Source organism: Sinohyriopsis cumingii, chromosome 10 (genome assembly GCF_028554795.1).
Source record: "Sinohyriopsis cumingii isolate HCF-2022 chromosome 10, ASM2855479v2, whole genome shotgun sequence".
NCBI lineage: Eukaryota > Metazoa > Mollusca > Bivalvia > Unionida > Unionidae > Sinohyriopsis > Sinohyriopsis cumingii.
Genome location: NC_142970.1, coordinates 8,636,978 through 8,661,962, shown reverse-complemented (window position 1 = coordinate 8,661,962; position 24,985 = coordinate 8,636,978). Strand labels below are relative to the sequence as shown.

Genomic DNA, 24,985 nt, shown 5'->3' with positions numbered 1-24,985 from the left:
ACTTTTTACCCGCTGAGGCTTTTATTGAGGTAGAAGGTACAATTGTAAAAACAAACAATAATGATTACCCAAATGAATTTAAAGTTGGTTTTGTCAGCAACGGGATCATGGCATTATTTAATAGCGCCACATATATAATCGATGGAAAAAATATTGAATCAATTCAGAAAGATGTCGACGTTGCTACAACAATAATAGTGTTGGCAAGATATTCTGATGATTATACAAGATCAGCAGGTCCCACAATGATGTTTGCGAAAGATAATTCTGGTCACCCTGAAAGCGATCCGTATAATATAAGACGACCAAGAAATTTTGCCAATGCCGCTGATGCTGATATGTGGCCGATTGTTCATGGTTCTAATGAAAATTTCAACTTGGGATTTGCAGCGCGTAGAAATATGTTGATAGAAGCCAATAGAAGATTTTCATGTACAATTCCAATATCGCATATTTTTGGATTTTGTAGAAATGTTAGAAAGGTTATTTTTGGAGCTAGACACACGGTTGTTCTTGTAAGAAAGGGTGATGATAACGATGCTCTGTGGAGACCTGCTGGTGATGCTGGTAAAGTAATACTAAAAAAACTATCGTTGTGGATGCCGGTAATGACTCCAACGATCGCAGAAGAACAAAAGTTGATTTCTTTCATGGACACTGGTGGTAAATCCATGTTGTCATGGTTAACAACAAGCACAGATAGTATACAAACTGATGTTAACGGTCAGTTTACATGGCATATAGCATCACAACAAGGTGTTTCTGCACCACGGCATATTTTTATTGCGTTTCAGAACCACGATCGATTAGGCTCACAATTTCACTCTCATATGATATTTGATAAACTAGGTATCACAGATATTTCTTTACGGATAAACGGACAACAAGAACCAACAGAGAACATACAACTAAATTATAAACAAAATAGTATAGGACGTGCATATCTTCGTTTGATGTCATTCATGGGACAGGATCAAAATGTAGATGCTGGGCTGCAAATATCACAATATGATTTCAGAACTTTGTATCCGATTTATTATTTTTCACTGGAGCATCTTGATCTACCAAAACAATCTGTTGTTGATATACATCTTAAAGCAACGTTAAATACAGGTGGTGTTGATTATAGAGCAATCGCGGTTATACTTAGCGATAAAGCCATGTTACTTGAAGGTGGTAGTGGTCGAATGAGAGTCGTTGATGCACCAGTGGAAAATCTTTAATCATTATTTGGAGCGTGGCAAGTATTTATCATAAAATGCCATATCATCACGTTAGTGTCAGTCTGACTCCTGGTCAGATTAAAAACCTTCAATCAAATTCCGCAAAAAACTGCGGAATGAAAATATCACTAAAGCGAGATCAGATCACGGGTGGTCAAAATAAATTATCATTATCAGAACGTCAACTTAAACATTTCAACGACTCAAAACAATTAAAAACAGGCGTCAAACTTAATCTCTCTGCGGGTGCGATTAAGGACTCAGCTAAAACCGGTGGTATGTTTCCACTTCTCGCGGCTATTCCAGCGTTAATAGCTGCTGCCGCTCCAGCCGTAGCAAAAGCAGCCGCATTAGGTGCTGTTGGACCCTCTGCTGGAATGGCTTTAAAGAAAGCAATAGGAAAGGGGTACAAAAAAAGGGACGCAGCCTAAGATTGCCAGGATCTCGTTGGGGAAGAGGTCTAAGGCTTCCAGGATCACTTCGTTAGATGCTCAAGCATCAAATGTTGATTTACTTGATGCTGCTAAACGATTAAAAATAACAAACTTCAGAGGTGTTTTTATGCGAGATCAATTACCGAAACAACCAAACAAACTCGAAACAGGTATTATTAATCTCGACTCGAATTCAGGACCCGGTACTCACTGGGTATCATACGCTGTTGATCCACGTGGAATCGTTTATTTTGATTCATACGGGTTAGCTCCACCTGTTGAATTTATCAAGTATGTCACACCACTTCAGCGCAAGTTTGGTATTCAACGCTACCCACACAAACAATGACAGATCCGCCAATATGTGGCCGTGAAGTAATTAATGTACTTAACGCTATATCAAAATCATCCAAACCGCCACATAAAGTCGTGCATGATTATACAAGCAACCGATTCGTTTTAAACAGGTCTTAGATCTTAGATCTTATATGATGGTTGATATTTACGGAAGATCTTCTTCACGCGTTAAGAAAAAGTCCGGCGACGTTGATCTGTCGAATTACGCGACTAAGGATGACCTCGCTGATATTATGAACCTGGCTGGAGTTGACCAAGATGAGATTGTTATTTTTCAGGATCGACATGGTAAACTAAACTAAAAACCAGCAATATCAAATGGAATGATATAATTCGACGAGTACTCGGTGCAGTTACGCATAATATCCATGTGTTTACTGACAGCGGAAAAATCAGGGATTCATGTATATCGTTTACAACCATCAGAAATCAAATTACAGCAAGTGTTGCTAATCGCGTGAAAAATACCGGTGACACAATGACAGGTGAACTTAGCATGAACGGGAATAAGATAGTAGTTTAGAGAGATCCAACATCCGACGAAGACGCAGCAACAAAAAATACGTTGACGTCAACTACAACACCGTAGATGGTAAATTATCCACGTTGCGGGCCGAGTATGACGTTCACACAAACGCGTTTACAAATCTTCGCATAAACTTTAGAAAAATTAATGAAACCGCAGATGAATTTTTTGGTAATCCGTTGGTTGTTGACGTTGATATCAAAACTAACCTAGACACAACTAAAAAAACACTTGAAGATGTCGTAGCGGGGATTCTTGAGATCGTTAATAAAACCAGTTTGATTAAAATTCCCGGCGGGACTACTCCCGGACATATTACCAACATCGTATACACAGTAGCATCGGGATTCGCAACATGGTCGCAGCAAAATAAAACTATCAAGTATACCGCAACAGTCACTGGCGTGTACAGACTGTCTGTGTTCATTGCTGCAAAATTTTGAAATATTTACAACGTATCCATGGTGTCATTCAACTGATAAGTTTTACGGGGTTGTATCTGTTGTATTAAATAGCGGAAACGAAGAAATATTTATTCTGGAAGCAGCTGATAAGAAATTAACCGCAACATCTTACTGGTGGTGTTTGGAATTTGTAGCGGAAACACCTCAATTATTTACTGCATAAAATATAATGAGTACCTCAATCGACGTTGCATCGTAACATTATAGGTACAATCAAGCGCGTGAATGGCAAACGAACTTAAAAGAACCAGTCGAACAATATACAATAAAAATAAAAATGTATGAACGACGATTAGTTATCATTGACGTTGTTGTTTATTCAGTATCCGCTGTTGTTGCTGGAGCTGGAATAATATTATCCGCGGTAACAATGATGGCACCAGTAGCTGTAACTATTTGTATTTCAGCAGCAACAACGATTGCAGGTGTGCTTAATATCATTGCAAAAAAAGTATGTACCTGCACGAATGAAAAATTATCCGATTACGAGATAAAATTACACATAGCAACTGTCGCATACTCGAAGTTATCTTCGTTGTTATCAGCGAGTCTCAGTGATGGAATTATATCTGATTTTGAGTTTTCGGAGATGATTAAAATATACAACTGCGCTGGTATTAAAGGTACGAGTATTAATAATGACGGAATTACTCCAGCAGATCGTGACGAACACAAACCCGCACAAGACCACGATGATCTCGGTAAGCTCGATTAATCCTGAATTTAATATCAATTTTCCAACTGCAATTCGCGCTAATGAAATTGCACTAGCGCAATTACGAGTATACCATAGTTGGCCAAATATCAGATCTAAATCATTTAATGGTACACCAGCAAATAATTCGCTTGTATTTGCTAATAAAAACAAACCCGATGGAACACCTGACTGGGTTGTTGTTGGAATACCAACTAGTAGTTATGAGATCGAACAAATCAATGATGAATTTGCTCGTAGAATAAAATCAATAACCGGAAGAGAATAAAAAATATCGATTAATGTTCATAAGCCGACGCTATCTTCTGCGGTTGAGATACATTCACTTGATTATGCCGTTGATATTTATCAGTCCACGATAAGATCCGTGCTAGGTTGGCCGGATGTTCCCCCAGTGCATAAAGGACCACCTGAACCAAAACGAGCTGATTTTACGTCAATAAATAGCTCTCGTCACGAAGTTACAATGACAGATGTTCGGTGGTGGTGGCGTGGAGATCGAACTTGGGACATTAGTTTAGATGATTTAATTGGTTATGGTGGTACCCTATCTTTACCAGAAGGTAAACTCCTTGGCCATATTAATGAAGAAGAAATTAAAAAACTATCGACATTTCCAATATTGATCATAAAGATCAACTAAATAAACTACGTGAACGCCTCACTGAGTATCTTTTCGATATAACATCCCACAAGACACTAGGGGAAATTATCAAACAAATAGAAATTCTGAATTATATCGCAGAAGCTATGGAACGCAGTCACAACAAAATTATAGATCTAATTTTAAAATCATCTCCTGCTTTAAAAAAGTTTTTAATTGACAAATATAAAATCAAGGAATCTGATATACCGACGTTCAAATTTTTCGATTATAACCCGGACGCTCGGAAAAAATCTGTCAATGACATCATCAATTTTCCTAAAATACTCGATGCATGGAGAAAACTAGCACCAACTCCAACTGTTCTCAGATACAATAACGATCCACACGGCAGCGGTAGACACGTATCTCCGGGAGTCGTTAATATAACTTCAACGGTCGCGGTTGATCTAGTTTGTGATGTAATCGATGGTAGCTATCAAATAGATCTCGGAAAATCAAATCAGGCTCAACAAGGATACATTTTATACACGTTCACACCACAAGTTCCCTCTGGGGATTTGATCGTGCAAGTACCAACCAATCCTGTTTATTTACGTACACATAATCAGTATTTGTCACGAATAAATTTCAAGCTTACAGACCACATAGGACGATTAATTGACCTGCGTGGGGAGGAATTGATTGTCAATCTGTATGTGAAATCTTAAGACTTTTATCGTAGATTTATCAGAAATATTGTATTTATTCTGAAATATTTCATTTTATCAAAAATATTGTATTTATTCTGAAATACTGTATTTATTCTGAAATATTTTATTTATTCTGAAATATTTTATTTTATCAGAAATATTTTATTTATCAGAAATATTTTATTTTATCAGAAATATTTTATCTTATCAGAAATATTGTATTTGATCAGAAATATTGTATTTATTCTGAAATTGATGTGGTGGTTGGTACTCAAAATCGTGTAAATCGATCAGTTCGTTAATTTTGATGGGTATTTAGGTACTCAAAATCATGCAAATCAAGTTTGTTTGTTAATTCTGATGGGTATTTAGGTACTCAAAATCGTGTAAATTGATCAGTTTGTTAATTCTGATGGGTAATTAGGTACTCAAAATCATGCAAATCGATCAGTTTTCCAACAAATACTACAAAAAAATATATTATTGTGAAATATTTTTTTAATTCTGAAATTGATATGGTGACTGGTACTTAAAATGGTGCAAATCAATCAGTTTGTTAATTTTGACTGGTAAATGGGTACTCAAAATCGTGCAAATAAATCAGTTTTGCAAAAAATACTACAAAAAATATTTTATTATTATCCTGAAATATTTTTATATTTTATCAGAGATATTTTATTATTCTGAAATATTTTTTTATTTTTGTCAGAAATATTTTGTTTTATCAGAAATATCTTAAATTGATATGGTTGTTTAGTACTCAAAATCGTGCAAATCGATCAGTTTGTTAATTTTGACTTGTAAATGGGTACTCAAAGTCATGCAAATCAATCAGTTTGTTAATTTTCACTAGTAAATAGGCACTCAAAATTAACAAAATCTATCAGATTTTATGAAAAAATAAATATTTCAGAACGAATAAAAAATTTTCAGAATAAACAAAAAATGTTTCAGAATAAATAAAAATGTTTCAGAATAAATAAAAATATTTCAGAATAAATAAAAAATATTCACTTGTTCGGTCATTTCACGATCTAACATGATCTTTTTTAATAGTCTTATACGAGTACTGATCGTTTTTTTTGCCTCGTATTCGTGGGATAACAGTGATCTAATTTTTTCTACTGCGGCAGAGAGAGGAACGAAGTCCTTAACCTGATCATCTTTTACTGCAGCTAGTGACCGGATCATCGCCGCCTGAATTCGTTTTATAAACTTGTATTCAGACGATAGTGTAAAACCACCATCATTTTTACGTTCTTGTAAGATTTCAAAATCAGAAATATTCTTTTCAGGATTCAGTTCATCAGCTATATTAATACTGTCTTTTTCTAATTTTTTAATAGCAACAATTTCATCATTGATATTTTCCTAGTTCATTATTTAGTATATATATATTTAAAAGAAAAAATATCCCCTATGAACTCATATTCGAGTCTTTTAGCAAGTTCAGGAAGGGGCACAGCACCACATCTATGATCAATATATACAATGAATGATAATCCCCACATTGAACCTCTATTCGAGTCTTTTAGCTAAGTTTAGGGATATATGGAATATATACAATGAATGAAATCTTAATTAAGGACAGCACAACATCTATGATGAACGAAATCCCTATGAACCTCTAATTCGAGTGTTTTTAGCAAGTTCAGGGATATATGAAATAGATACAATGAATGATAATCCCCTATGAATCTCTAATTCGAGTATTTTAGCAAGTTCAGGGATATATGAAATATATACAATGAATGACAATCCCCTATGAACCTCTAATTCGAGTCTTTTAGCAAGTTCAGGAAGGGGCACAGCACAACATATAGTATTTACATATTTACAAGGACAGTACAACCCAGAACTCGTAGCTTGCCAAGTTCAACGAGCACACGAAACACTACCCCCTATGAGAATCCCTAACCCGTCAAACAACGGTCTAGAGGCACAAGAGGGTGCATTTGGTGAAGACAGCACAAACATATACAATGAATGACATGAAATATATATACAATGAATGAAATCTTAATTAAGGACAACACAACATATACACTCCCTACATTGTACCCCTATTCGAGTCTTTTAGCGAGTTCAAGGGGTATTTACAATATATACAATGAATGAATGACAGTACAAACATAAATAATAATTAAAGGACAGCACAACACGTAGTATTTATAATATATACAATGAATGAATGACATGAAATATATACAATGAATGAAATCTTAATTAAGGACGGCGCAAACATATACAATGAATGAATGATGAATGAATGACATGGAATATATACAATGAATGACGGCACAACATATACGGGGGCCTTCTCTACGTTCAACAGATTTTGACACCCACCCATATAATCAGCCCGTGGGTGATACAAAACATGTATCTATCACCAGTGATGTGGTAGGTGGGTGTCTTTTCTGTTTAGTTTTGAGGCTTCAGGCGGAGCCCCAATTAATTATAAAAATCGCAAATATGCGTAACCACCGACGGTTGTCAATCATGGGATTCGATCGCCGCGCCACGAGTATCATGGTCCAATACGTTAACAACTGAGCTATCGAATCGAACTAGCAATATATGTTTCAGAAATTATTATAACCACGGTTTCTGAATAGATTGTAAATATTTCTGTATTAAAACAGCGATTTCTGAATATATCTGCATTAAAACAGCGGTTTCTGAACATATTGTAAATATATAAACAGCGTGTTCTGAATACTTTGTGCATTAAAAACTGCGGTTTCTGCCAAGATTTCTCGTAATATCTTGCACTAAATGCGTGTTCTGTTACTACCACGGCACCATCAAACGTTTTGCCACCTACAGGTCGGTTTATTTCTTGTCAGATTGTAAATATCTGCATTAAAAACAGCGTGTTTTGCCTTGATTTCTCGTAACAGATCCAAAAATAACTCCGCTACATTGTATGATGGGAAATACGTTAATTTTTTTATTTTGTAAGCTAAAAACAATAAATATCTTTCTTTAGTATAATTATTGATATTAATTACGACGTAGATGATTAATTAACTAATTACGACCATAAAAAATAAAAAATCCACGAAGAAAGCTATATTACAGAAGCAATCTCCCTTTTGCATAATCAAAAATTCAGTAGTGTAACAATGAGGCATTCTGACAAAAAGGATAAATGGTCAAGAAATGGTTATTAAATATAATTCGAGGTAGTGATGATAGTTTATCTCATTAACAACATTGGAAGGTGATTTTCTGTTTATATTTACTGGAAAAAGTAGTTTTGGTCATATTTTCGGCAACGTATTTGACCACACGCGAGTTAATTTCAAAGTATTTTGCAGCTGAATACATTGACTGAAATATAATTTCTTCACCCGTCTCTATGTTTGTGGATTTTACCGCCCTCCTTACAATTGTTCTGTCATATTTACCAGTACCTCCCCATGCAGAGTTCTCGCTTTGTGTAACAGCTTGAAGATTGGATAAAATATTGTCAATTTTCACGCCGTTAATGTGATCGATCACAAGACCGTCTTTGATCAACCCCTTGTGACACTCGCATATGAAACGATGACAGAAATAAGTTTTATTCGCTGCAGAAAACATCAGATAGCCAGTATCAATGACAAAACCAACTGGTTTTTTCAATCGACAGTGTCTTATCATACCATCAATATTTCATTCGCAGTTTGTTATTGTAGGATGTGGCACAAATTTATTTTGCTCCAATATACAATAATATCATTTGTTTAAATCATAATTTGTCTGAAAACTTAGTTAGATAATCCTCCACGTTTTCCATGTGTTTCCGCAGAATTCCTTCCTGCAGGGTTTATTACAACGAGTTAATGATCCGATCATCAACCATTTGCATTGAGACATTGTATATGTAATATTTTTTATTTAAATACTTGTCTGAAGTATAATATGGATGAGTTTGAGAGATTATCCAGAATCAAGCCTTGGAAAACAAGTAAATTCAACCTTGACAGGACATCTCCTGACGTGCCGATACGAGATTTGGTTGATCGGAAAAATAAAAGTTTGATCAATAAAATTCACGCAGATGGTGCATCTCATGTCTGGTCAACGTTCAAGATTATTCGCAATGACAAAGTCAAGGCCAAAGGTATTATTGATACTACGATGAATGACAAAAGAGTAGCAGCTATTATTGAGCCGCTCGATGATAGAAGTTATCTTTTCAGAATAAAATTTGTCATACTTGCAGAAACAGATAACTGGATTATCCGTGACAAATATGATCCTGTCCACGGTGATAAAAGAAACTGTCATACTAAGTAGAAATTCCAAACCAGGTCTATTGATCGGTATTGACAAATCGTATTATGAGCGAGCGTATCCTGTAACAGCAGTTGTTTATGGAATCTATGTGATAAATGAAAAACCTAGCGTTGATAAACTGTCGCCAATGAAATTTTCAAAAATAAACTGTGTAGCCGAACGAATAATAGAACATTTTACAAAGGCGGCCCGTGGAAACGGTTTAACAGATAAAAGACGTAAAACAATAAATGAGTGGGGCGAAACAGTTAAAGATACCGGGACGTCTATCAAAGATGTCACTGAATTAGGAAAAAAATTAAAATTCCCAATAACCGTAGCGACGATAACAGGAGAAATATTATATGAATTAAAATATAAATCAAAAGGAGCTTCGATCGAAATTATTGATCATAACGGGCATGCATGAACTAGCGCAGTAACAGTGTTTCCATGAAATCGAACTGTTAAATGTTATGATGATAACATGTTTGATTTTATTAACAAAATAGATAAAAATGATCCTGTGTCAGTGTGGTTATTTAAGAGCTCAGATGATGAAAAATATGATCAATTTGTACGACCTAACGGTGAAATATATCATAAAGAATCCCTTCATGAAGAAATGAAAAATCTTGCTCAAAAATATTCAGAAAATATTGATGAGTTGCTCAGCAACTGTTTTACTGTTCCATCTGTTGCAGCTCATGTTGTTAGAGAAAAAAAATTCGTGGAACCAACCCGAAATGAATTTCTTTCGGATATACAATCAAGTTATGTCGAGTATGGCCACGGCGGATTGTGGAATACCAAATATAATTACAACGATATGATATATGTTGATATGGTTGCGTGTTATCCAGGAAGTTTTCTCGGATACGGAGATTGTTCTAATTATGTTGCAAGGTTCGGTCATCCAACACATGAAATGACGCGAGTATCGATAAATGGACCATTGCCGGATTTTGATCTAACTGGATTTGCTTGTGTTGAATCATTCGAGTTTGCTATGGATCTTCATACGATATGTTATGTTTGGTTTGGTAGACATTTCTCAGAAAAACGCTGGGCCTCAATAGTTTTATTACGATATATGCTCGATTGTGCGATATTGGTGTCTTTGGTGGTTAGTGAGGCAATTCTATCATATAAGAAACAAACCGAGGTTTGGTTACCACCGAGGGAAAATATCAGTCTCGATGAGGTCATCAAGGAATTTAGAGAAAAATGTCCTGATGCTCTCAAGGATGATATCATCAAAGAAGCTCCTAGAATCCTCGAGATTAAACTCAATAATAGCGATAAAACAGCAAAGGATTTTGGAAGAAAAATAATAGGAAAGTTTACTCAGGGTGGAGCATATGATCATAAACAACGTCATGCACGATTAATACTGGATGATACCGAATACGATTTTATAGTTGCTGATGCAGCAGCGAGAAATATATTTATAAACCGCGAAGATGCTTATTTATAAAATGAAACACGATTATGTACGATTGTAAGCTATATGGATGGAGAATCGCCTCAGTATACGCATTTAAGAACATCGATGTTGGCCTACGTGAGCATAAACTTGCTATCTATGATAAATAAATTCCCTGATACCGCAGTTAGGGTTGCAACGGATTCGTTCTACATCAATAAGAAATATGCAACGTTGTTGGATGATTTTACGGACGATGATGTACCGTGGGGTTCATGGAGAATAAAGAAAGAAAATATACTTGATTATTCAGAATCAGTAGATGTTACAATCAAAGACGATTATTATAAAAACCAGTGATAAAATATATCATCGACAACTTCGTTGTTACCATCGGTATATGATCCAATAGCTAGATATAATAACGATATATATAAACGGACCGGGTGGCTCTGGTAAAACCACCTGAGCGATCGAACTATTTCAGAGATCAGATATGATCGTGCTGACACCAACACATGGACTCGCGAGAGAGATGAAACATAAAGAAAAATATCCAACATTGCCAGTTCCGTTATGTTATCGACCAGCTGATACACGGCGGCAGAATATTGACATTGATATACCAGCACAGACCGAGTCAAGGAAACAGAATCTTGTGCTGAATGATATTGTCGCAGTTGATGTTGATGTTGTTGAAGATGCTCTACATGCTGATAAATCACCGTGGACGCTTGGATACGCAATGACGATTCATTCATCTCAGGGTCTAACTATCTCTGATACAGTTGTTTGGATTGTCGATGATCACATCGAATGGTCAAACTTAGTTTATCTCGCAGTGTCTCGAGTCAGAAGAATATCTCAGTTGAGACGAATCGTCTTGGACGAGTCAGTGATTAGTGATCACATTGACAATGATATAATAAGAGAAAATTAGATGTTTATAAGCAATCTGATAAATAAAATAAACACGATTTTGATCTTGATATTGAATTTATCAGCACGTTGAAACAACAACAGAATAATCATTGTGCAAGTTGTAATTGTATAATGTTATGGCGGTATCTGAAAAATGATCCAAGACAATTTACCGTAGACAGAAAAAATAACAATCTTGGTCATACACGAGAAAATATCATGTTGACATGTCTTGAGTGTAATCGACGCCATGGTTCTGGCACCAGTGTTAGTTAAGTGATCGCGGTGGTAATTGTGTATCCTCGGGAATTACTTGTAATTGTTCACGTACAAATCCACGTTGAGGAGCAGTTGAATCTAATCGGTAGATTGCGGGTTACCTGAGGATCTTGTTACGGTGGATATCTTGTGTGTGGTAACACTCCAAATAGGATCAGTCGCTCTTTTTTTACCACCTTCGAGTTCACCGAGCTCGTATAAATACCTGATAGAGATATTGCCTAATACTGGCTGTGCTGAAAGATCACGTCGTTTTATTGGTATATGCGCGCTTGTAATTGCATTAATGGGTTTCATGTTGGTTGTTCGAGTTGTTTCATTATTTAACGCTGCTATCATACTTGGTAATCTTGCTACCCATTCACGAGATCTTGTATCCTGAATAAATTCCTTCGCGTATTGATATCCAAATAACGCTCAGCTAGCGTTCGATTAAATCGTTCAACAATTGCCTGATCACGATGAATCGCAGTATGTCCTCGTCGTATTTTGGTATTATGTTGTTTCATCAGCGATGATAATGGACCAAGAAATTCCTTGCCGGGATAAACCTGTAGTAGCTGTGGCATTCGTTTAAAAGCATCGGCTACTTCAGATGCTGTTTTCGTTGATAGCGGTTCTGCATCTTTATATTCACTTGCAACATCAACAACGGGTAGCGCGTATTTGTACGTTTTTCTACGTACAGTATCATGTGGTAAAACAGAATATCAGCTTGATGAACTTCATTAGGAACACTAACATCGAAATGTGCAAATCTAATTTGCTTAGGACGCGGTAGGTAAATTTGCCATATTGCCTGTTTGGATAACCACGCTTTAGCAGTAGAATGTTTAACCGCTGCTGCATCAGCGAGTTTACTAATTGCTGCTTTACCTTTCCAGTATCCAACTGGTGAATAATAAATCGATTCCATTTTATATATTACCAGCCCCTAGCGCTAATTTACCTTTCATCGCGGATCTTACTAACCAATTAGCTAATTTTTCTTTGATATTTTTATTTTTAATAGAATTTAGCGCATGAATTAATTTCACATCTGCAATATGCCTATGTTGTAGATCATTGCTTTTATACGCAACATCATGAGCATGACATGCTTTATCAATAGCGTTTATTGATTCCTCGCCTGGTTTTGGTTGATCCTGATTATCAAGCCTGATATCAAGTCGAGTACCAGGACCGCAATAATTATATCCTGGTAGATGTTTTTCTCCTGGGTATTTGGCCCACGAAGTTCCCGGTAACTTTGTTAATTTGCAGCAATATCACCTCCGCGTTGCTTTTTCTTTTTAACGCTGACATTGTCCCTGACTTATCACCGGGAATAAATTTGAATTTCTTTGTACCACACCGAATACACTTACCCGTAACACCTAATCTATTATTTTTTGTGGTAATAGTTGTTAGTGTATCCGTCGGGGAACGCGTCCCGCACTTCACACAATATAAATCCATAAATATTTTATACAGCATGGATATAATTGATTTCTCAGCGACAAGAAAACGAGAACCTGTCAAGCATCATCCTGCGTTACCGAATTCGATCAGAATGATAATAATAGGACCATCTGGAAGTGGAAAGACACAGTTGTTATTTAATATAATAATGAGATGGTTAAAGTGGGATAAGTTGTATTTGGTAGCCCTGTCAGTAGATGATCAACGATGTCATGATGTGCTCAAGGATTTTAATGAAAACGCGCGATTACTGGATGACGATGTTATCAAGTTTATAACCGATATTGATGAAGCACCATCAGTTGATTCCTTAGACGGATTTATTAATAATTTGGTTGTATACGATGGTGTGATGCTGGATAAACGATCAAATCCAGCTAGAATATTTTCTCGAGGTAGACATAAAAACACTGATGTCATTTATGTTACTCAACGATACACACACATTCCAAAAGTGATCAGAGATAACTGTAATATTTTAGTTGTCTTTAATGGAGTTGATACACACACGATGAGAAATATTCATCAAACTTGGTGCAGCGGTGACTTGGATATAATTAAATTCAGAAACTTCTTTTCACGAGCGCAAGCTGCTCCGCATGGATTTATAACAATAAATTTGCACGATCCTAGAACAAGATATCGTATTGGACTTGATAAAATATTTGGATGAATAGCAGCAGAGATGGTGGGGGGACCTCGCGATGACGTAATTTGCGTAAAACGCGTGCATAATAAACTAGAAAAAAATCACCAACGACAATGGAGCAATATTAATTAGACAAACCCCGGAGAGATTTTTTCAGCAACGTTGACGCTTTTTTAAAATCTGTCGACGCTTTTTTATTATTTCGGAAGAAGCTTATATTTTAAGCAAATGACGTTTCAAACAAGTGGTCTGTTCACCCTCTCTGCTGCTTTATCTGTTTTGATAACCTTACTTTTCTTATCTCAGTCTAGTCATCTCAGACCAATCGTCTCAGTCAAGTTGTCCAAGCTCTCTGAACTACTTTTATAAAAAGAAAACCTAAAATAGTTCTAAAATCAAACAACAACAACAAATTAAAAACACAGTAACGTAAGGTCAATCTTTTTTTGAGAACACACCTTGCAAAAAGATTTCGAGAGAAACAAAGACACACACGCACACGATGTCGATCTTTTTGGTATTATGCTTGTTAGTTCCAAATAGCAAGGTCAATTTTATCATATATACAGGTCTAGCTTAGTACAATTTCAGATCAGCGTCATTATATGTAGCTAAAGCTACCTAACATTTTTAAATACATCGTGTAAAACAAATTATATAATGGTAGCTACATTTAATGACCGTGCTACAGATAGGACAAAATTATAAATGCTCTGTGAATACACTATGAAAGAAAACACTGATCCATGCACATAGACTATAAACCTATATATTGCATAGCCTCCCAACTCTCTTAACAACTACAAAAAACTTAGTAACAACCAGAAATGTATGTGAGACATGCATTATTTAAACTTTGCTAAGCATCTCCATTGCGCCCCAGATGAATAAAAATATACGTACATTATGTAATGACAAATAATGCACTTACGAGCCAGTAGGAATCATTTGATCGGTATTGACATTAAAGTTGTCCCCACGAGGCTTGCCGAGTGGAGAGACAAATAATATTACCCTTTGACTTTTAGTTCCTTGTCTCGGTCCAAACTCCAACATAGATTATATATACCTCAAATGACTAGAAGATTTTGAAGCAAAGACGAACTGCTTGATCTAAATATGTTCATAATTATTATTTAAGTTTGTATGTCACATTTACTCCAATATATTTTTCAGGTTGGAAGATCCAACAATTATTAACTGATTAAACAAGCGAATAATTTGCTGATACTATAAGCAGGAAACGTTTGAGTAAAAACGTTGACATCCGTGAATTTTAATATTTATGCCAGAATGAGGATATATCCTGCTAAAATCAATATTTACATATTTTTTCCATATGGAGTTTTTGTTCAAATGCCATTTCTGATTTTGCATTTGCTAAATATTTTTTGTTAATTTCGAACATTACGCACACTTCTATGCATCATATAATCATTGCCATTCAGATGATTTCAATTTGATATGTACGATTTACTGGGAAAAAAGTGCTTGCTTTGTAATATCTATATTAAGCTAACCCTCACTGTATGTCAGCAGTGTCTGTAATAATACATCCTAACAATGTTTATTCTTTCACCTTTCTGACCGGACAGACGATTATATTAAATTTGAAAGGTAACATTTAATCAAATATATTCACTCGTAAACCTTTATTGCCCAAAAAGGTCGCATAATGGGGAGTTTTTGATTTTGTTAGGCTACTTACAACATGTTCACTTCTTAGTTATCCGGAGTTAGCTGTTCATGTTCGTCTATCATTCACAGAGAATATTATGTTTTATAAGTATAAAACGAACTGCAAGGAGTGTGACCATATTTATATATTGAGGAACATACATGTCAATTGTTAAATTTCTTATCATTTGCATTGTACGCTTTCTATGCAATGACATTTAGTTCCATTTGTATGTTAGATTGTTTGTATATATCTATTTATATGCACTGTTTTGCACAATGAATAATTCTGTATTCTTCTTATGAATTAACAATTTTTATCATCATGAACCTAAGAAAAACACCAGATTCAGTGTACCCGTGTGTGTGTGATTTGGATTTTTAACATAGCTTTAACAATACCGCATCATGCCGCAGATATAAAACATGATGTTCCACGTCGTCACATTATACTGATACAAGGCCAACCATTAACCTCTTAGTGCTCAGCGCCCAGCGAGAGATTTGTTAGTATAATTTTGATGTCCTTGATATGATTCTGCCTGGATTCGATCCCGCGACGTCCCGCATCCGCGGCATACCCTCTAACCGCTATGCCACTGGAGCGGTGAGATTAAGTGCAAAATCAGATAATATAAACTATTCAAGTATCATGATTCATGTGTCTAAGCAAATTTGGGGCTCTTTATATCTTACTGAGTCATTAATGGGGACTGCAGATACCCTTTTCACAAAACACGAAAATTTTAACACAGTTCATAAGATAATAATCGAAATCATTATGTAATTACTACAAGTTTCATGATTATATACGGCGCGTTAATTCTAACAAGTACGTAATGCGAAATGTATCGGACATATTATTTGAAAACCCTGTCATGTATATAATTATAAAATTAAAAAGGCAAATGTAGTTGCACATATAAATAAACAGTAGTTTCTTGATTGATTGAATTATCATACCCATCGCGGACGACAACGGGGAATAAAAATGAACCACAAAGACAACCAATTGCAGTTCATAAAATAATTATTACAGACGTGGTCTATTTCGTACTTAAAAATGGTAGAATGAGAATAAATATGGCGATTTTTTGTCCCCTAGCTTTAAATAGCAGGCTGTTATTAAATTTGGTTTTCCTTCTTAAACTTGTCCACCATCCTACTAATGTCAAGCCATATCACTCTCGCCAAAAAGTATAAATTACGGCACCGCGAAAGTACAACGATATATATTGATGCGGTATTAAAGGGATAATTAAGAAGCCTCATAATTTGTATGCAAACATAAGTCCTTTGTTATCCAAAACATGTGTAGCTATCAATAACAAAAATGAAGATATCGAAGGCTACGAAAGGTATCAGAAAAGAGAAAACAAAAAGGAAACTGAGTTGGACAATCAGAAATAAGCTTAGAACTGATTTTTGAGAAAAATGATACTAAATTAGTTTTGGGTTCAGGATCTTGACATAAAAAACGAATATTTTACACAAATAAAGTTTACAAAACCACGGTAAAGTGGTTTCAGCAATGACCGCTATATGTAGCGGAGGTTCCAGTGGAGATATGTTAGGGAACACGTGGGTTATTTCTATCATACAGATGGCCTATCTAAAAATACTAATTATTATCTCACAATCATGAGTCTCAAAAAGTACCTAATTAGCATCATCAATGATTCCATTAGATAGTTATGGTGTGAAACATTTCCTTATAAAATATTCTTTAATTTGTAATTATTTGTATTCAGACATCGTCATATAGAGCATTTGTTAATATCAGTGGTTCAATATGAGCTATTTCAAAGAAACATATCTTTTTGTACGAACAGTCCAAAATGATGTCATATACAATTTCGTCTTAGTTGGTCCGGGTTGTTATTCCACGATTTATACTTCCCGCCATGTTTAACATATCTTGTTCTTAACTGCAAAATGGTGCTAAACCCACCACCAACAACTAATTAGATGTAATTATACTGGCAAGGGAACGGTTAAAGGAATTTGTATACAATATCTGTCAATTTATGGTGCCTTCTCTATTGGAGACGTCGTAGCACTGGAGCTGGGATAGGTTTTGATCCATAGCTCCATAGTGGGTGGTAGTGCTGATGTTGTTATTGAACATACGTTTATGGAGCTGGCGTTGAAAAGATGCTCTTTACTATTTTAGATCTGACATATTAGAAAACGGTATGGTAAAACAGATTTATTTCAAAACATCTTAATGTATATATTTACATAGATTGATTGTACTATTTAGCTAGAAAAAGCGCTTTAGTGGTCTCGTATTTCAGTAGTGCCCACCGCCAGGATGGTAAGATGTCAAGAACAATTTGGATTCTGAACCCTGCACTAAAGAAGACGCTTGAACACGAGTAACGTTCTTTATCTGAACAAATTGTCCGCATTAACTAGTTGACAGCAACAACACTGTCCACAAATAATTCTTCAGTACAAGAGAAAATGCTATAACTTTTCGTTACGCCTAACATTTGGATACATTGTCTATCCTCAGAAAGGCCAATGTCCCAATCCGAAACCGGATCTTGAGAAAATCGTCCATGCAGTATGGGCATGCTGCTGAGCCTTTTGAAGGGCACATTTACTTTGGCAAAAACTAAGAAGCAGTGATTAAGACGACATAGCTTACTTTCTTCAACAAATGGTGTAACAAAAAAATTTAATCAGCCGAAATAAACAAGTATTATTGGAACACGAAGGATATCAAAGCTACTTCGTTGCTAAATCTGACCCACTCCAATATAAGTATAAATAGTTGGTCATCTTTCAAGAGAATTGTTCAAAGGAAACTAAACATCATTGAGTGGTCTAAGCATGTTTCCAAATTGCGCCACTTGATATTATGAAACGAACAAATAACAAAGAGATAATTTACTTACAACAAGAGTTTTAATTGTTGATGTATGGAGCAGATTAATCAGAAATGGAAAATCGAGAAACGAATAATTATTGCAACATCTTTAATTATGTCACCAATGCTTGCAGATTTCAAGACGCTGATGAAAACCGAAGAATGTATATGTGGCACAAAGACAACCAGACCCTCACACAAGTCGAATAGAGAACATGTTAAGAGAAATAGGGAAGCTTCAAACACTTTCTGCTAAAACTATAACAACATCATTCTGTATATATGCCACAATCATGCCTACATTAATGTTTTCTTGAGTCAAAATTGCAGACGTCGACACCCTTTCCATCCGTCGATACCATTTACAGAAGAACTGATCACTCACCATTGTTTACTCCAACTGCTCGTCGGTCACGCAAAGATTTCCAATTCAAATTAGCATACAAGGTACAAGAGCATTAATCATGTGTTAACCTATTCAACAATAGAGTGGAATTCGTCGAGTATTTCTTTGAACTATGCGGGATTATGAATGGTGCAGCCTAAACCAAATTTAAAGTTATGCGTCTCCAATACATTATTTTTGTTATGCATATTTAATTTGCTTTGTTTCTTAGTTTTATTTTATTTCACTACAAGATATGTATGGGTTTTGAAATAGTTTTGATATTAATAGAAGAAGTAAATATGCTTATTTTGGTCAAGGGTTTGGAATTTCATACGCGAATTACATATAATCCAGGTTATTGTTTTGTAAACATTAGGTTCGTTCTAGAATATTATTTTCCATTAAGTGTTGAATTTTTATAAAATGCTAATTGTGACCAGAGGTCAAGTAGAGAACTATGTATCTGAGTTGCTCAAAGATTTAGGTCAATATTTATGTTGTATTTTTTGGGGCTGGAAATTGTAATTATTCAATAATAACGTGGAATTTGTCGAATATTTCTTTCAACGATGCCTGACTATGTATTGTTCAGTACAAACCAAATTTAAAAGTATACGTCTCCAAGATGTACGACGATATCTTGTTATTCATTTAATTTACTTTTTTCTTAGTTAGATTTATTTTATTTTATTACATTCTATTGTAATATAAGATTGTATGCTTGACTTGACCTTGTCCAAAGTTGAGTTCATTTCTGCTTGACCGACATTGATGTTATTTGTTATTTTATTCATTTTAATACATAGATAAATTATTTTCTATATGGGTGAGTTTTAAATTAGTATTATTATTAATAGAATTTCCTACGTGTGTTATATATAATCCATTTTTTTTTGTAAACATTAGGATCATTCTAGAAGGTTATCTTCCATTAGGTGATGATCTTTTATAAAATGCAAATTGCGACCAGAGGTGAAGTAGATAACTATGTATACTGTATCTTAGAGGATTGTATCAGTAGCTTAAATATCTAGATTACGATTTATGTTTTGTCCATTATTTTGGCCAGAAATTTTAATTCTTCAAATTACTGAATTCAAGTGATTATTTTCTTTTGTATCACAAAAGTGCATTGGTAAAAAAATTTAATAGAGATATTCGCTGAACTTTGTTGTGTATAGAAACCTAGAATTATATTTATGTAAGTCAATGAAAGACTGTTGGCATATGAACACACTATGTGGTATAACAGATACATTCAGTTTTGGGATTTATTCTTGAGTTTTTTTTAGGACTTTACATTATCAAGTCTTGTGTCTGTAATACTTGGATTATTTAGGGATTTAATTCGAAACACCGTAACTTCTTGTTTCATATTAACTTTGTATTCTAGGGAAATAAATGATTTAATATATTTTGCAAAGCTTGTTGTGTTTCAATCTTTTATGTTCCTTATTTTATTGACATAGACTAGTAGCCATTTGCAAACAACACTTGAAGTACACGTTACACAATTCCAAGATTAATGTCAAAGAAATCAAGCCATCAGTGGTAAGCCAATGTAACGCAGGTTTCCTACATGACTTCGCACAATCGAGCTTACAAATATACTGTATTTTGTATCACTGATGCGATTTAAAACTTGGTTTGAGTGGTCTACATGACTTTTAAAACAGTAAGAGCTTTGAAAATCGCGTTTAGACGTAGTAGTCGGAATCATCAGAGATGGCAAAGAAAGGTACTGAAAGCTTCACTCATCAATTGTAAACAACATAATGGCTCAATACTGGTGTCACAGCCACCTGATTCTCTCATTGTGTAGTGTTGTGACAGCAGAGTTAACCGGTGCAGACATAGCCTTAATGTATTCATTTTTATGCTAGGCTTTGAGAAAAGACTTGTCAATGATATCTATTTTCAATTTTAAGTTATTTCTATAATTCTTTCAAACACAGCCCCACAATGTTAAAAGCAATTGAAAACCTTTATCTTTAAACGCATATAAGCATGTCAGCAAAAGACATACGTCCCAGTTTAGCTGATGCGTTGATAAGTACAGCGTTCCTTAATATTGAAAAACCTCTTAATTTTGATGAATGCTCCTTTATCTTTACAAAGCTGCAGACTATATTGTGCCCACGAACCCTAGTCTATAGTTTATCCCAAAGTCTCTGTCAAGTTCAAACAGACCTGTATGGATAACGTTTGGGTCCTGTTGCGTGCGCTTCTATATGTGACACCTATAAGTGGTAAATTATTATTGCACGAACACCCGAGTTTCAATTGTTTATTTAATATGCAATCTATATTATATACACACAATTAAGTAGCCCAACGTTTACGTTATATTTCCAATCAAAATAGTACGTATTGTAAACATTTTTAAGGGGAATTTTAACGATCGTATAATTCTTTGATATAAATATGTTACGAATACAAAGTTACATCGTAAGGTTTTGGGCAGAATATCACTCATCTTTGCGTCTCATGGCGAACCCAGCTTAGACACTCACGTGGATAAATGATGACACAGCTTAGCTTCTGCAATACATGCGTTGAATCTTAGGTTATAGAACACATGATAATTGTTCCTAGAGATAAACAAATGCAGCAGGAAAAATAAAAACACAAAACAGAAGTAAATAGCTCATACACGTAGACATAAAAAAAATGTCAGTTAGAGTCTGTATTTTCATTTACTCTTTCAGAACGAGCAGACAGTTGGAGTATTTTATAAAATATAAACAATAACAAAACAATTAAATCAGACAATATCATACTACTGACCAGAACGTAATCGAGCTGTTTCCAAAAAATCATGTGTTACACTGCAGTTTAATAGATTTTTAAGAGCAATCTTTAAGATTGGTTGGCCGTAAGACATTTGTATAGTGTGTATATGATTAGTGTGCTAGGCGTGAATCAGTTGCCGAAACCTTTCAAATCGTTAACATCTAAACTGATCTCAATAATCTCAGTAAATTTCACAATATTCAAATCAAAATTTGAACTAAGGAAAATGAACAAATAAGCTATATTTAACAGCGGCATTGCTTTTAATAATAAAGTTCGTAGGTTTCATGTAAACGATTTCAAGCTTCGTGTTCTGCACTTCCATTATACTGATAAAATCTAAACAACATTTCAATGCCTATGTACATCAAGTTGCAAAACAGTTCATTTTGTGCAATACGACACCCTCTCTCCAGAAATACCAAAAAACCCACATAAGAATGCTCTTTGAAACTAAGTATAGATCAAAAGTTATTTGTTTACTCTTGTATGTCCTAATCGGTTCAAAGTATATGTACTTGTCCCTGTCACAGCAATTGAACCATACTTCTGCAAAATCTATGGCCACTGAACATAGTTCTTTCGTTCACAAGGAACATTCATATGTGCTGTCGATATTCTTCTTTACGAATTCGTTGAAAACGGTTTCAAATGTTCATTTGAAAATGGCGGAAACAATTGATGCAGCAACGACAAGTCAAAAGAACCAATAACATTAAGACAGCTTATTGATATATTCCATATATCCCCATTTACTGTATCAAGCAATTACTTTAACAAGTCCTCTACCGGTAATAATAACGGTTGTTCCAATTTGCCGTAGTCCCACGATGTTGAAATCCCTATGTTGTTTTAAATTTTTTTAAGCGCGTCCAGTGATTTAGCTTTACCAACCAAATGCAATTGAGCCAGACTGGTGGGTACTATATGGTGAGTAAAAACGGTTCTTTCTTGCACAAATCACCTTCACATGTGCTGTTGATATTCTTCTTCATGAATCTATTGACAATATGATAAAATTTTATCTGAAAATGGCAGTTGAATTAATGCAGCAACTTCAAGTCCAAGAACAAATACCAAAATGATGCCTTAAATATATATCATGCGGTTGATATATTCCATATTTCCAAAGTTACATAATAAAGCAATTAGTACAACAATTCCGCCACCAATAATCATAAAGATTGTTCCAGTTTCCTCCAACATTTTCACGCGCGTTAGGTTTGGTCAGGCAGTAACTCATGCATATATGACAATGGCAAGGGGAATAGCTGCAGGATTAGCTGCAGGATATAATTGCAACAGATTATCCACAGGGATTGGGTAGACCATGCGTATGGTTGCAATACATACGCAACAAATTATTCTTCTCTTACTGATCAGATTGTATGAGAATTGTTTCAAACAAACCATGTGCTACATTGCAGTTTAATAGTTTGTTAAGTGTTAGATTCAAGACTGATTGGTCTTACGAAATGTGTAGTTTGTATATGTGGTTTTGTACTAGGCGAGAATCATTTGCTGAAACATTTAAAATGCTTAAAAAGCTAATTTAATATTGGCTTTTAACAAGAAAAGAAATGCTACCAAAGATATTGGCGATTGTGATTAACCTGATAGTGATGGACGTTATACAAATTCCGTCGTGCGAGAATCAACATAAGGGACAAGCGACTATTAGGAATATGTCGTGCATCATGCACAAGAAAACATGAAGTTGTAGAGGGGTAATGTTGGCTTGTGAAAATATACAATCTTGGCACGTACAGGAGTAAAGTTATGCTGAACAGTGTGACAATAGTTACAGTTGTGAAATCCTCAGTCTCCTCGATAAATCAAATATACATTATTCGTACATTAGAATAATTGCAAAGTTCTTTTGATTTTCTGCATATAGGCCTCACCTTTGGTTTTGCTGGAGAACACAATTTGGACAATTGCACAGATAAATTATGATACAACTGAGTTCCTGCAATACATGCAGTGGATCTTTAGTTGTACAGCACAATATAATTGTTTTTTTAATGATAAACAGTGGTGATAAAACGTGAATAGCTCATGCTCTTTGACATAGACAGATATACCTTAGAGTGTATTTCAATTATACAATTTCATAACAATTAATTTAGACAATCGTGTATATATGTTTTTTTATTATGATAGATTATGGATCATGTTGATATCAAACAAATTACAGGACTCACAGTACAGATGCTTTAATGTATATTGATAGGTTTGTATTCGAAAATCAACTCATTTAAATATATTCTATTAGACAATTTTAATCAGCATTAACTATATGTGTGACATTACTGACCAATATACAGTTGAAAAATCATTAACGTAAATACAGATCAAAAAGGAAATTGTTCAGACAATGTACAAACCTGCAATACATACCAAGTCAAATGTCCGTCTGTTCTGCGTTTCAATGACTACAATGTATGTGAACTATTTCAAAGAAACCATGTTCTCCCCTGCAGTTGAATGGCTTTTAAATGGCTAGATTGATGACTTGTTTATCGTACGAAAGAGAAAAGTGAGACATGTAAATCATGTCCTGCCATTTGTCAGCTAGGTGGAAACTATTTGTCGAAACCGTTCAAACTGCTAGTCTTGCCTAATAAAAAATACAGCTTAAGATGCTAATCTGCCTGTTCTAAAACATTCTTGTGACACAGTTCTTACTTTAAATACAAATATGTCGTCTTCAAGCTATGATTCCTGTATTGTATCATAGTCGTGTATCCTTTGTGTTTGCATCAAGATTGTAATCATCGATCAGTATTAGTTGTTTTCAAAGCTAAAGCATGAACTATGAGATAATGGCGATTGTATAGACTTACCAAACTGCATATATAGAAAGAACATCCACATTATGGGTATCATGTGACAGTAAGGAACCATTTTCGTGCTTATTAAAATCATGGAACTACAATATGTTATGTTCAACCAATCAGTTTATGAGAACATTTTTTTGTACACAGACGTTCATGTTAAGGTAAAAACATGCAAATAGCTGAATGGTGCGTGTGCCAGTCAGAAAAGTACATGTGATATAGCTTTCAATAACATATAATCTCATCAATGCCAAGGACAAAGTGCATGATACAATTGTCATTATTCCAATGACTAGAGTTTAAATAGTACTGTTCAATTTGAATAATGCATTACTATGGTTATTATACCAGTCATTAAACATAAAGGTGTACATCCTATTTCGTTTTAAATTACA

The 24,985-nt window shown here is 34.8% G+C and overlaps 1 protein-coding gene across 4 annotated transcripts in view; it reads left to right on the top strand.

Moving 5' to 3' along the window:
- LOC149789578 (uncharacterized) overlaps positions 1-20,374 on the top strand; it is a 69,298-nt gene extending 48,924 nt beyond the window's left edge. For 3 of the 4 annotated variants that reach the window (XM_089971592.1, XM_089971593.1, XM_089971590.1), the window contains one exon: positions 15,194-20,374. The gene's annotated coding sequence lies outside the window, so the exon portion shown is untranslated. The remainder of the gene's footprint in view (positions 1-15,193) is intronic. The other variant, XM_089971591.1, reaches the window with a different exon arrangement.
- The last annotated feature ends 4,611 nt before the right edge of the window (positions 20,375-24,985 follow it).